The sequence below is a fragment of the Lissotriton vulgaris genome, chromosome 5 (assembly GCF_964263255.1).
Source record: "Lissotriton vulgaris chromosome 5, aLisVul1.2, whole genome shotgun sequence".
Lineage (NCBI taxonomy): Eukaryota > Metazoa > Chordata > Amphibia > Caudata > Salamandridae > Lissotriton > Lissotriton vulgaris.
Genome location: NC_141693.1, coordinates 1,150,262,256 through 1,150,275,176, shown reverse-complemented (window position 1 = coordinate 1,150,275,176; position 12,921 = coordinate 1,150,262,256).

Genomic DNA, 12,921 nt, shown 5'->3' with positions numbered 1-12,921 from the left:
TCCAAATCCCTAACACAGCAATTGAGAAGGAAAGACACCCAGGGCCTCATTTAAATGACATGATCAGCTGCCTCACTAGAGCCTGTCGATTCTCAAAGCTAGGTCTGTGCAAAGGGTACCATCAACTGGAGTATGATAAACAATTACAATACATCACAACGTTGTCCACTCACATGGGTCTGTTTTGCGACAAGCGACTCAGCTTTGGAATATCATAGGTGGCCGAAATATTTCAAGAAACAGTGAGACAGGAGATCCGGCATGTTAAGAACAGCTTGAACTACAGCCAGCAAGCTAGAGCACTCGGTACATAAAGGACTTTGCTACAGTGAGCACCCCACTTCAAGAACTAACAAAGCAGGACCACAAATTTCTCTGGACCATTAAATGCAACAGGGTGTTTGAGGCCATCAGACATGCAGTCACAGCAGTAGATCACCTTGCATACTTCAACCCGCAGCTATGCACCAAGCTCACTGTTGATGCCAGCCCAGTGGGGCTAGGAGCAATTTTAGTACAACACAGGCCCAGAATAGACTCACTCTAGCAAGTTATTGTGTATCGGAAATAGAAAGTGCATACTCGCAACCAGAGAAGGAAAGCTTAGCATTAGCATGAGTGTGTGAACACTTCCACATGTTCATACATGGAAAACCGTCCACCATTGTAACTGAACACCAAGCACTAGTAACAATATCTGGAAACCCCCATGCAAAAATTCCACCAAGAATTGAGAGATGGGGCATAATACTGATGGATTATGATTTCAAGATAGTGCACAAATTTTGGAAAGGAACACAACCCAGCCAACTACATGGCACAGAATCCTTAACCACAGGCACCAGAGAACACGTCCATGGTAGAAGAATACGTAAACTTTGTTTAAGACAAAACACGCCCACTCCAATAATAATTGAAGAGCTGGAGTGAGAGACAACAAGTGTTGTTACACTGCAAGCAGAAAACAACAACATGACAGCAAAGATGGAGACACGTAAACAAGCAGTCCCATGGGAGAAGGAGTAAGAAGGAAAGAAATGCTAATGTTCAAAAACATGCAAGAAGCGCTATTGGAAACTGAATAATGAGTTCTACTTAGAGGAACAAGGATTTTAATACCAAAATGCTGAGGCGGCAAACAGGGAATTTGGTGCATGAGTCCCACAGAGGCATAGTAGCAACAAAGAAGATGCTAAGGAAAAAAGTATAGTTCCCAGGCCTGGCTCGACTAGTGGAAGACACAATAAGGAACTGTCACCTATGCCAAGTAATGGGGAGGCCAGCAGAGCAAGAACAACTATACATGTAATCCCCGGGGCAGTGTGAATGACATTGGCAGCTGATTTCTATAGGCCACTGGACACTGGCAACTACTTGCTAGTAGTATTTGATGAATACTCCAGATTCCCCATTGTACGACAAGTGTCATCAACATCCGCCACAGCAACCCTACTGATATCAGATGACTTATTTGCAGCATGGGGCTCCCCACAAGCAATGAAGACAGACAGTAGGCCACCACACCATTCTCGTGACAGGAGTTTCGCAGATTCATGGCGTACCTGGGCATCCACCACAGGAAGGTAACGCCTCTGTGGCCACAAGCAAATGGCATGGTAGAAGGATTCATGGGAAACATCAAGAATACAGTCCAACTTGTTTTTTTATTATTATCATATCATGCAAAGGTGAGATATAGAAAGACCAGGATTCCATTTAGGCAACTTTACCAACACGGATTATGCTATTCCAATGCGCAGAGCCTATTGGGAAAATAGGAACTACACTACATGGCGCCCAACGTTTGGTCAGGCGATAAAACTAACGCAAGACGTTAGAGTAACTCAGTTGTGCTTTTTCATACAGACCCTTTTTCCCGTAAATACTCCAATAGATGTTTGGAGTGGGTGGAAGGTTAAAATCCGCTGGACCTTAATAGGAAGAGATTCCTATGTATAGTTTTTGGTTTAGCCAACGTTGAAGGATACAGTGTTCCAAAATATTGTGCACCTAATCTTTTGTAGCCTTGAAACTTGATCTGCAACAAAAACCTTTCTGCCAGTAAAAATGGTGGATAGTGATGACGATAGGGAGGCAGCTAGAATAGCAACTCGACTCCTAGAGGATGACACGAGTCTCCTACAGAATGACCCGAATGCTATACTCATTCCGGTCAACATAAGAAGAGCTATAACTCTAAAACTTATAGATAATGGACTGACATCACTAGGTGGTACAGTCATATTTGTGATAGAGGCACACGAATATCGCCAGACAGAGGTATTCTATTCATGGATAAACTTTCAAGCGGCAAACGCTACAACACACGATTTCCACTATTATAAAATCGAGGAACCTCCGGATGAATACACTCCTTTCGAGGATGTTGAAATCCCATTAAATTACCAAGAGCACATGCTCTGGTTTAAAGGCGCACTAAAACATACTGATCACATCACCAGGCTCGGTCCACTAGGTAGACCAGGAGCAGCGTGGCCGTTTCTAGCCAGCTGCACACCACATCCAGACATCGAAAAAATGTCAGACAAGGAACTTTTAGCACAGCTAAAAGTACTAATTAAAATTCATAGACAATTTGTCCAATATGTAATGCGGACTGCAACAGTCCAACCAGCTTTTAATATTCCACAGCTGACCCCTCATCAGGGAAACACAAATAAAATTACACCACAGAACATAGAATTATGTCTTGGTAAAACACCCGCAAAACGGGAACAAATTCCATTCTGGCTAGCACAAAAAATAACTCAAATAGAGGCAGTATTCCCGAATACTACCCCTAGTGAGAAACACAGAATTCTGACTATCTGCCTTCCAATGGGGGTCGCACCACATGTGGAGGACTGTGACACTTGGGGCACAGTCTTTGCTTCCATTTACACAAAAACACATGGTGTTCCGTCTCTGGCGGTGATACCAGATGTACTAAGACAGATTCAAAATGAATACGGTCCAGAACCTGCTTTAACTCTTGGTATGAAATTACTGAAATACTTCAAGCAGGTCTTGGCTATATTATTAGCCAACATAAAAGGAGAAGCAGCATCTGTGGCGATCCACCAAAAATTGAAAGAAACAGATATAGCAGACCAACCGATTGAACTTGCCAGAATCATAGAAAAATCCTATGAAGAACTAGGTAGAGATAGTTTGGGTGGGAAACCGGTAAAACCCCAACTACTTGAAAACCCTGAAAAGATATTTATTAAAAATAATCTAAACACTCCAAAAAAGAGCTGGGACGGAAATAAACAATCCACTCCCAAAGAAAAAAGATTCCAATCCAGAGGAAGGTCTCCTCGGCGGAGGAAGCCCTCTGAAAAAAGATACAACCTTAGAAATAGGGATAATTTGAAAAAGCCTGATAGATATCAAGATATTGATACGCGTCCCTCTCGATCTTTTCAGACTTCCTCGCAGAAATCGGAAAGAAGAAGACGGTCAGAACACAGGGAAGAGCATGCCAAGTCCAAAGACAAGGAACCTGCTCAAAGTAAAAAATTACAATTTCCAAAAAAGAAGGTAGCAAGTATTAAAATAATCAAACATGCCGAGGATACTGAGGACACATCTGAAAAATGGAGAGTGGGCACAGACAATGCTAGACAGCACAGCAGAAGTGACAATAGCTTGCAAGATCCTGATGAATCATCTGGAGACAGTGGACACGAATTAATACATTCAGGTGGAAAGTGCAGATACCAGAGTTAGCGAACCTCATAAAATATACGAAATAACATTGTGTATAGAGGGAGATAAGACTAGGAAGGTAAGGGGTCTGTTTTGGAATAACCTTCCAAAAGGCTATGACATCCTTTTAGCTGAGAAAGATTGGCGACTAGAGTTTGTCAGGGAGTGCCCTCATGGCGAAGAAATGATTATGCCTGCCTTCTCAAATCATATTCCAATTCACACTAAATATATATATGCAAGGAAATGGGCAGTAGCCCAAGCACCTGCACTATATAAGAATCATGTAGGATGGGATGAGGACTCTCCTCCTCACAAAATCCAGTTAAAAAGTCAACCAACTGCACAAAGACAGTACCCAATTTAGCAAGAAGCAAAAAAACAGGTCAGGGAGATCTTAGATCAACTTGAATACCAAGGGGTGATTGAAACATGCACCTCTCAAATGAACAATCCTTTGTTTCCTGTCTCCAAACCAGACGATTCATATTGTCTAGTCTTGGACTACAACACTTTAGCTCATGTTGCAAAACATTTGCGGTACAAAATTCGCACAGTGCAGCACTAATGAATAACATAATTCGCAAAAAAAAAAACAACATTAGACATTTCTAATGGATTCTTTTGTCAAAACATTGCACAAGAAAGCAGGTATTTAACTGCTTTCTCAATAATGGGGTCACAGAAAATTTCTGTTGACTCCCACAGGGATTCAAGATTAGCCCAGGATTATTCTCAGCAAGAGTAACAGAGTTACTACAAATATATGATGATGAGGCATTATCTTATGTCGATGACATCCATCTGACAGATGACGACTTGGATACTCACTTGAAAAGAGTGAACACCATAATACTTGGGTTCGCAGCTGAGGGTTACAAATTCAACTTTAAAAAGTCACAAATTGCCCATCTAACTGTCCTATTTTTAGGATATGAATTATCAAGTGAAGGCAAAAGCCTAGCAGACAACTTCTTAGAGAAGTGCGCTGTACTCCAAGCACCAAAAACGCTGAAGAACTTACAATCGATACTAGGCTTCCTGAATTTTGGAAGAACTTACATTCTAAATTATGCAGAGAGGGTCTAACCCAGGGGTCTCCAACCTTTTGTGTAGTGTGAGCTACTTCTGGTCAGTGAAAATCGTCGTGAGCTACTAAACCCCAAGCAACTCGCGCACTTTTCGGGCGACCTCCCCCGCCCAGTTTTATTGACGTTAAGCCTATTTATTCAGAGCCCATGGGCCCCATACTGTGGCTTCAAAACAATAACACTGAAAGAAACAACTTTTTTTCCCTTTTTACCTGTGCACTGCCTTCTGCAGCACAGTGAGACAAAAAGCTAAAGCACAAGCCACAACAGTGACACAATAAAAGCACAAGCCGTGCAAGGGGAGGCTGATGCTTGTCGGAATGGGACAGAAAAGAGGCTCTGGCACCAAATTAAAAGCCGCCCCATAAGCCGTGTCTGATGGCTCACTGCACTAAAGCAGCCACTGCAGGGGCCTGTGCTTGATCTCATGGTCACAGGTTTAAATCCCAGCAGGTCCACTCATCCTTTCATCCATTTGAGGTCGATATAATGAATAGCCTTGAGTTGGGTAACAATAAACATCTGTTATTCAGCCCCAGGACACCTTCGGGTAATCGTGTGCTTTGCAACTAGACCTGTTATGTTAATAAATATAGGGCAGGCAAATGAAATAGCTCAAAAAAAGTGGGCCACATTTGCAAAATAAGTAAAACTTAGACATGTTGTAGGACGGTGTTTTTCAAGGTATGGAAGACTACTTGGCTATTTGTGCTTGCAGCAGGCAATGTTTGGTACTATCAGAAAAATTTACAATAAAAAGCAGCCCACCAGCCAATAAAATCGGCACACAAATAGCCAAAAACCCACAGACAAGCATTGGCACAGACTACCAACCAATAAAATTGTCACACAAACAGACCACAAAACAGCCATACATAGCATCCTGAGTGGCCACACGACACCATGAAACAGTCAAGGCCTCACTGTGGAGAGGCCAGAGCTGGGAAGCCAGAGCTGCCTGGGTCCCTGAAGAGCACACAGAGGCCAGTGAAAAGGCACATTGTAGTCCAGCCCACCTCTGGTTCAGTCAGCACAGGCTCAGAATGGACCAGCTTGAGAGGTGCTTCCAGTGCCCTCTAACTGCCCCATGCCCATGCTATCGCCCCCTGCACCCTGTCACCTGTTTCTGCTCTCTGTCCTCCCCTGCTCTCACTCCGTGCTTCCGGTACCCCCTGTCTGTCCGGTTCTGTGCCACAGGCCCTGCCTCTGTCCCACTCCCTACTCACTGCATATCCATGGCTAAGGTCCCTGCACCTGTACCTGCCCTGCTCACCACTGTCCTCTATCGCTGCACTCCCCCCTATCCCTTGTTCTGCCCAACATGTCTGCCTTTCTGCCTCTGCTCCCTGTCCCAACCCCTGCACTCTGTCCTGGCTCCCGGACACGCTCTCTGTTACTGCACCTTGCCCATGCTCCCTGCCCCTTCTCTAACCCTACACTGCCCTTATCCTGCCCTTGCTCCTGTCCTGAGCCCTGTTCACCATCTCTGGCTCTCCCTCACTCTTTCCTTGGCCCCCTCTCTCCCGATCTACGCCCTAAGTCTGTCAGTGACATCTCGACAATCTTCTCGTCGAACCCTCTGTCTCTCTCCAACCCCACTGTCTCTCCCTAGCCCCTCTCTCTCCTCCAACCCCTACTGTCTCCCCCAGGCCCCCTCTCTGTCCTGCCTCTCATGGTATCTCTGCGCCTCCACTGTCTCTCTCCAGACCCTCTCTTGTCAGCCCCTCACTGTCTCTCTCCGCCCAAACTGTCTCTCCCCAGCCCCCTCTCTCCCCAGCCCCTCTCTCTCTCTTACTCCTCGCGGTCTCTTTCAGTACAGCTGCCCCTCTCTCTCCCTCACTCACTCTCTTTCCAGCCCTCCAGTCTCTCCCTAGCACCACTGTCTCCTCCTGCCCCTGTCTGTCCTGCCCCTCACCGAGATCGATTCCTGCTGCGGTGGGGGTGACCTCACCTCCTCCGGTGCGGGTGACCTCACCTCCTGCTGCCGAGTTGTGGGGGCTGCTAGGGCCGGGGTATTTGCAGCAAATCATTGGAGCTTGCAGAAGTGCGGCCTGCTTGCACCATGCTCAGCTGTCAGAAGAGCTGCAGGTAAAATCAAGCCCCTCCTGCGCCCCCTCCCCCACGGTACAGAGAGCCGAGCCCCCGGTAATCTTTCTTAAAATGCATTCCTCAATCCCCTGCACACTGTGGTTGTTAAAAAGCAAAACTTAGGAATGAGCATAAGCCCCCGCGCCCAGGGAGGGGTGCCCTTGAGCTCCTCCGGGGTCCCAGCAATGGAGGGAAGGCAGCCCAGGGGGGGTGCGCACTTGAGCTCCTCCAGGGTCCGAGGCTGCTGAAGGAAAGGCTGAGGGGATATCAGTGGGCGGCGCAGACAAAGAAAAGAAATCTGCGAGTATTTCGGGCTCGCCCCCGGGGATGGGTCTCTGTGTCCCCTCAGACCTCAGCCTGCCTGCGGGAGCGGCGTGGACTAGGAGCGGGTTCTCGGTGGCGGTGGCAGAGTGAGGCAAGGTGGGTCGGGCCGGGGAGGGGGGCTTAGTAGTTGCGCCCGCACAACAGGACTGGAGTTATAATTCATGGCACCGCTCGCACAGGCGAGTTGAGTTGAGAGCCCACGCCCAACACCTCTAATCGTCTCCGGGTCTCACCGGCGGTGAGTCTGTGCCCTTAGGGCATTTTCCTTTTTCCCTCGACGCGAGACTGCAACAAAGGAACGTCATCCTCTTCGACCCGCCCCACCCCATCTAAGCGCAAGCCAATTGGAGCAGCTGCGTTGGGTGAGGGCGGGCAACCGCCACGGAAATAAGCCTAAACAGCCCAAAATAAAACTAATGGGCTAAAAAATTGATCAGCACTCGGCAAGCTACTCACAGGCTACCGGTAGCTCGCGATCGACCGGTTGGAGACCCCGGAACTAACCTCTCTACGAATTAATAAAACCTGATTTTAAACCAATCAATTGGACTCAGACACACGCAGAAATTTTGAGATCATTGCAAACAGACATGTTAGCTAAAACAAAATTAGAAACTCGCGACAATACACGCAACCTTGTAATCCGAGTCATCCCAGGAAGTTGCGGATTCACGTACCTGACCTCTAATGAGGGAGAAACAGTACCAATAGCTTACAAATCACATTTGTACACACAAGCTGAAAAAACATTCAGTCTTACAGAAAATACTGTAAAGGCGGTTCAGACGGCTGTAGCAAAAGAAAGAGCCCAAGCCCAAGGCAAAAGAATAACTGTTTTTTTACAGAATCAGCCTTTGAGGCGTTATTCACCCCAGTTAATCTAAAAATGGTGGCACTAGATCCAAAATGTATACAGTGGGAAAATTCTCTTGCTGCAGAAGACGTGAAATACTATTTTGACCCGAACATGAAAAAACTGAATGATTTGAAATATGAAGAAGAATATCCTCTGCCAATCGAAATTCTGCCTCACCAACAGTACTCTTGTATAATCTATACAGACAGATTTGTACAACAGTACGATGTGGATAATAAATCCTACAAGGCAGCATGCGCGATTGTTAAAGGTCGCTGGCGCTGTGGTAAATTCAGACCAAAAATAACAAAAACTGAATCACTGAGAAACTGTTCGGCTCAGCGAGCTGAAATCAGATCTTTAAAGATGGTGCTTGAAAATGTCGATCGTGAATTCCCGACACTAATAGTGTGCAATTCGCATTTCTACGTCAAATCTTACAATAATGACTTGCAAAATTGGGTTCAAAACGATTACAAAGATGACACAGGTGCCACAATAAAGCATAAGAAGCTTTGGGAACATGTAGTTCTTTTAAATAAAGAACTACAGAAGACTCACGTGATACACACACTGAGTCATCGACGTGATGGCGTTCACGTTGCAGGGAATTCATTGGCCAAAACAGCCGCAGCGGAAGTAACTCAACCGGCTTCCGTAGTCACAAAAAAGCATTTAGAAAAATACATAGATGGGGAAACCATGCTGGCGGTAAAAACGTCTTCAAAAGGCGACTATGCAGCACTACCCGTGAACTATCCACTCAATTATACATACGTAATTGACGCAAACTCCGTTCCTTTTGCTCGAATCCCTGGAGTGGGTGATAGAGTAATTCCCAACACGAACAGGAGAGTCTTATTAATAGCAGACGCACACATGGGTGAAGGTCCGAGGCACAAACAGATCAAGGAATCTCTGACAGAATTACAATCAGAATACTGGTGGCCGGGGATGAGCCTGCAGCATTATAAATTTGCAAAGAGCTGTCCAAACTGCAACAGAGATCGCAGTAGCGAGCCAACTGGAGAGTTGCCATGGCCATTTCTGTAGTTAGCATAAGGCTATCTATACGTAAAATCCAGCGTCCCATTAATTTCTTTTAAGACTAGATTCACTTAAAAATACAGGCCCCAGCGCTCGGCTGACGCCAGAACTGTTATAAAAGATTTGCGAGTCTTTATCGGCATATACGCAATTGGCATGCTACATTCTGACCAGGGTCCTGCTTTTAGCTCTCGAGCATATAAGTAGGCCATGACAAGCATGGACATTGCGTTGCGGTACTCTTGTCCCTTCCATCCTGAGGGAAATGGGATTGTGGAAAGAAAAAACCGAGACATAAAGAAATCTATAACGGCAAAGGTATTAGGTTCGGGTGATGGGTGGGTCCAACATTTAACAAGTGTCCAACGTAGTCTTAACAATCTGCCAAGAAATTCTCTAAAAGGTTTCAGCCCGTACGAACTATTGTTCGGAACTAGAATGTATATTCAGGATTTAGATAGTCAAACTTCAGTGGTAGAAGATAAGAAAAAATGCTTTGACATCAAAGATCGTTTGGCTGTTTTACAGGACTTAAATGAAACAAGAAAAGCCCTGAGCAACATAAAGTTAAAACAACAGCAAACAACCACTGAAGATACACCACCTGTCCCAGCAAGGCCTGTCTGGATTCCAAAGATTGGGGATCTGGTCAGAGAAAAGTTCGCGATGAAGAAGGAATTAAGGCCTTCTTATAGAAAAGCAGTACCTGTCTTAGCTGTCAGCGGAACAAGATCAGTTGTACTACCGCCCCTTGCTGGTAAAAAGGAGAACCGAGTTGTATCCATCGACCTGGTAAAACCACAATCATGTGGCCAATAATAAGTAGTAGGCCCGGTGGACTGCCAAGAATTAGCAGGACTCCAAAACTTGCTACAATCCAAGAGGTTCAAACTGAGAGACTGATCACATTTGATAAACCTGCAGTGAATAAAAAAGGACTATGCAACAATGCCATGGCACTTGTGCCTTTTGAAACCAAAATTCAAACAGTTTGTCAAGAAACACCAGTCTACAACGATGTAGCCTCAGACTATGCTAATAAAAGAAAACTTGAAAAAGCAATTCCAACAATTGACAGAACTGCATCTGGCTACTTCATCAATTTCGATAACTTTTCTGAAGATCCAAGCGAACCTGAAGAAACGCCAGTAATAAAAACTTTTAAACACAAAGCAACAGAACTCTGTCATCAACTCAAAGAAACCTATCTGATTTCTCCATGGATTGAATTTTGGATTGTGTTAGATGTCCTTTTCCTCCTGCTTTGGCTCATTATGGTACTTTGTTTGGGAAAATTCATTGAGGGAAAATACAGTACAATGGACACAGCAAGTCAGAACATCAACTTGGTCCTAAAGCCACACAAGTCATCTCACATCGAGAAAAGAGAACTATCATCAGTAAATATCACAGCCATTCCAATACCAGGTGGGTTAGTTTGGGACAAAACGGATTACGAAATCTATAGCCCGGTCGAACTCTTGAAATATCCACACCAGTTCAAGGTTTAATTAAGTGACTTTGTAAAACCAAGTACATTTTCTGATGATTGGGACTTTAAAAGCATAAATAATATGATGTCAGATTTAGTAATGTCAGCAAAATTTACAGAACATGATTATTTACAGGGCTCATCAAACTATGAACAAATGTACTGCTATAACCACTTGTAACGACCGGATTTTCGGACCAGATAGAATCAGCTCACCAAGACACCACCAACCCAGCCGAAACGTAACCACCTCCCTCCTCAGGACCTACTTACCAAGCCACCTGGGTACCTACCTGAGGATGGGGAATTAGCAATATACAAGCTCATATCATCAAAAACACCACTAAATCTATAGGGATTACTAGGAATACATCACACTCATACCTTATAGTCTTGCAGCAACTTAGGCCCAGACTATTCTACCCTCCTCCTCATAGTGAAGGGAGCAGTTCTGATCATTTACCATTACACACTGACCTCAATCAGTGCTCACGCAAGCCACAATCCGGTGGGTATACACACTGACCACAATCAGTGTTGTCACCAATGCCACTCTCTCTAGCAGCAATCTCACTACACACCGTGTCCTTCTGGTGCACTCACAAGCCACCATCCTGTGGGTATACACATTGATCGTAATCAATGCTCTCACTAATGCCACTCTCTCTAGCGGCAATCTCTGTCCTATGAATACCTTCAGCTCTCTCTCTCTCTGTTGGGAAGTTTCTCTATACATCTAATATCTACTGGGGATGTCTCATATACAATTGTTATATTTTATGTGGTAGATAGACAGTTCAATCCTCTCACACAAGAATGGCCAAATCACAATATGCAAAGGTTATTCTTTGATTCAAGTGCTCCCTGCTCCCTTGCTCAGCTACCACCTATCCGGACGGGAAATGCATCCATCCACATACCAGCATCTGACTAGAAGAAAGGTTAACTTTATTATAAGAAAACAACAGTTACACAATTGTTCACTAAGAACTGGGGTCCCTTTATCGTACAATAGCAAATTATAACATCACAATAACTAGCAATCTAGGCATAGCCTGAAAAGTAAAGAGGAAATAGGTACTTCTAAGGAATACACAGATCTGCGGGGTCTCTTTATTAACAAGAAAACTCAGATTACTAACTCATCCACTTATAGCTGACAGGAACTGTAGATAGCTAAAAAGGGAAATGGATTATAACAGACTGCACACCGCTGAAAGAAAAGGGATTAATCAGTGTAACAAATCAGTAGGGAATATAGCCTAAGAAATAAAAGGAAAAGATTAATGTATATATATATATATATATGGGCACTAATATAACAGGACAGATATCACCTGATTAGTATGAAGTCTTGTTCTAGCTGTCATCTGGGTTCCTCTCTCGTCTGTGCCTTGGCTCATCTCAGATTCTCCCCTGCACTCATGGACACACATCTGCGCCGATCACTCTGCACTGGATTCCTCTCTCCCACGAACTGTCTTCACCTTCCAACTTCAGTCTAATGATATAGTTTCTGCCGCTCTGATAACCGTTCGCTCCACTAGCTTCTTCACTCTATCTGATTGTTCCAGCTCCAATGTCCAACTCACACCAGCTGCTCCCACAGACTAATCCACGATATAACTTCAGTCTCTTCCAAAAGGTATCACTCCAAACTCCAGCTGTTAACTGCCTGCTCCAACTGATCACAACTCCTTCTGACAAGTAACTGCTTCTGACTGCTTTCTTCAGCTCCAAAAATCATCTGACTGCTCTCTTCAGCTCCAAACACCATCTGACTTCTCTCTTCAACTCCAAACACCATCTGCACTCTACCATTCCAAAAACTAACTGAACTCTCCAAGATCCATCTGAACACAACTGCTTCTGACAACTCCAAAAACCAACTGAACACTCTGCCTGTTCTGCACTTCACTAATATGGAATGCTCTCCCCTAGTGGAAAGTTCCAGCCAGTAGCCTACTCCCACCAAATCCATGTACCAGGCTCCCTGCTCCAGACGCTCTCACAGTGATCAGCTGCTTGTTTCGTCTAGAGACTTGAGCCCCAGGGACACTTCTTGATAAGATTCAGCTCCGGCCGGTACTCTCTATTTTGAATAGAGCGAACAACACCTCATAACTAAAACATCACACTTGACCTACATGCATCTCAGTCTGCAGAGGCAGAAAGCAAAATTGAGTCTCTCTGGTTCTGGGCCTTGTAGGCCCGAAAAGGATGAAATAGACTCTTAGCTCTATGCACAAACCCTACCAATAGGTAATATAAAGTCAGAACTACAGGATCCACCCTCTACTATAGGTAGGATT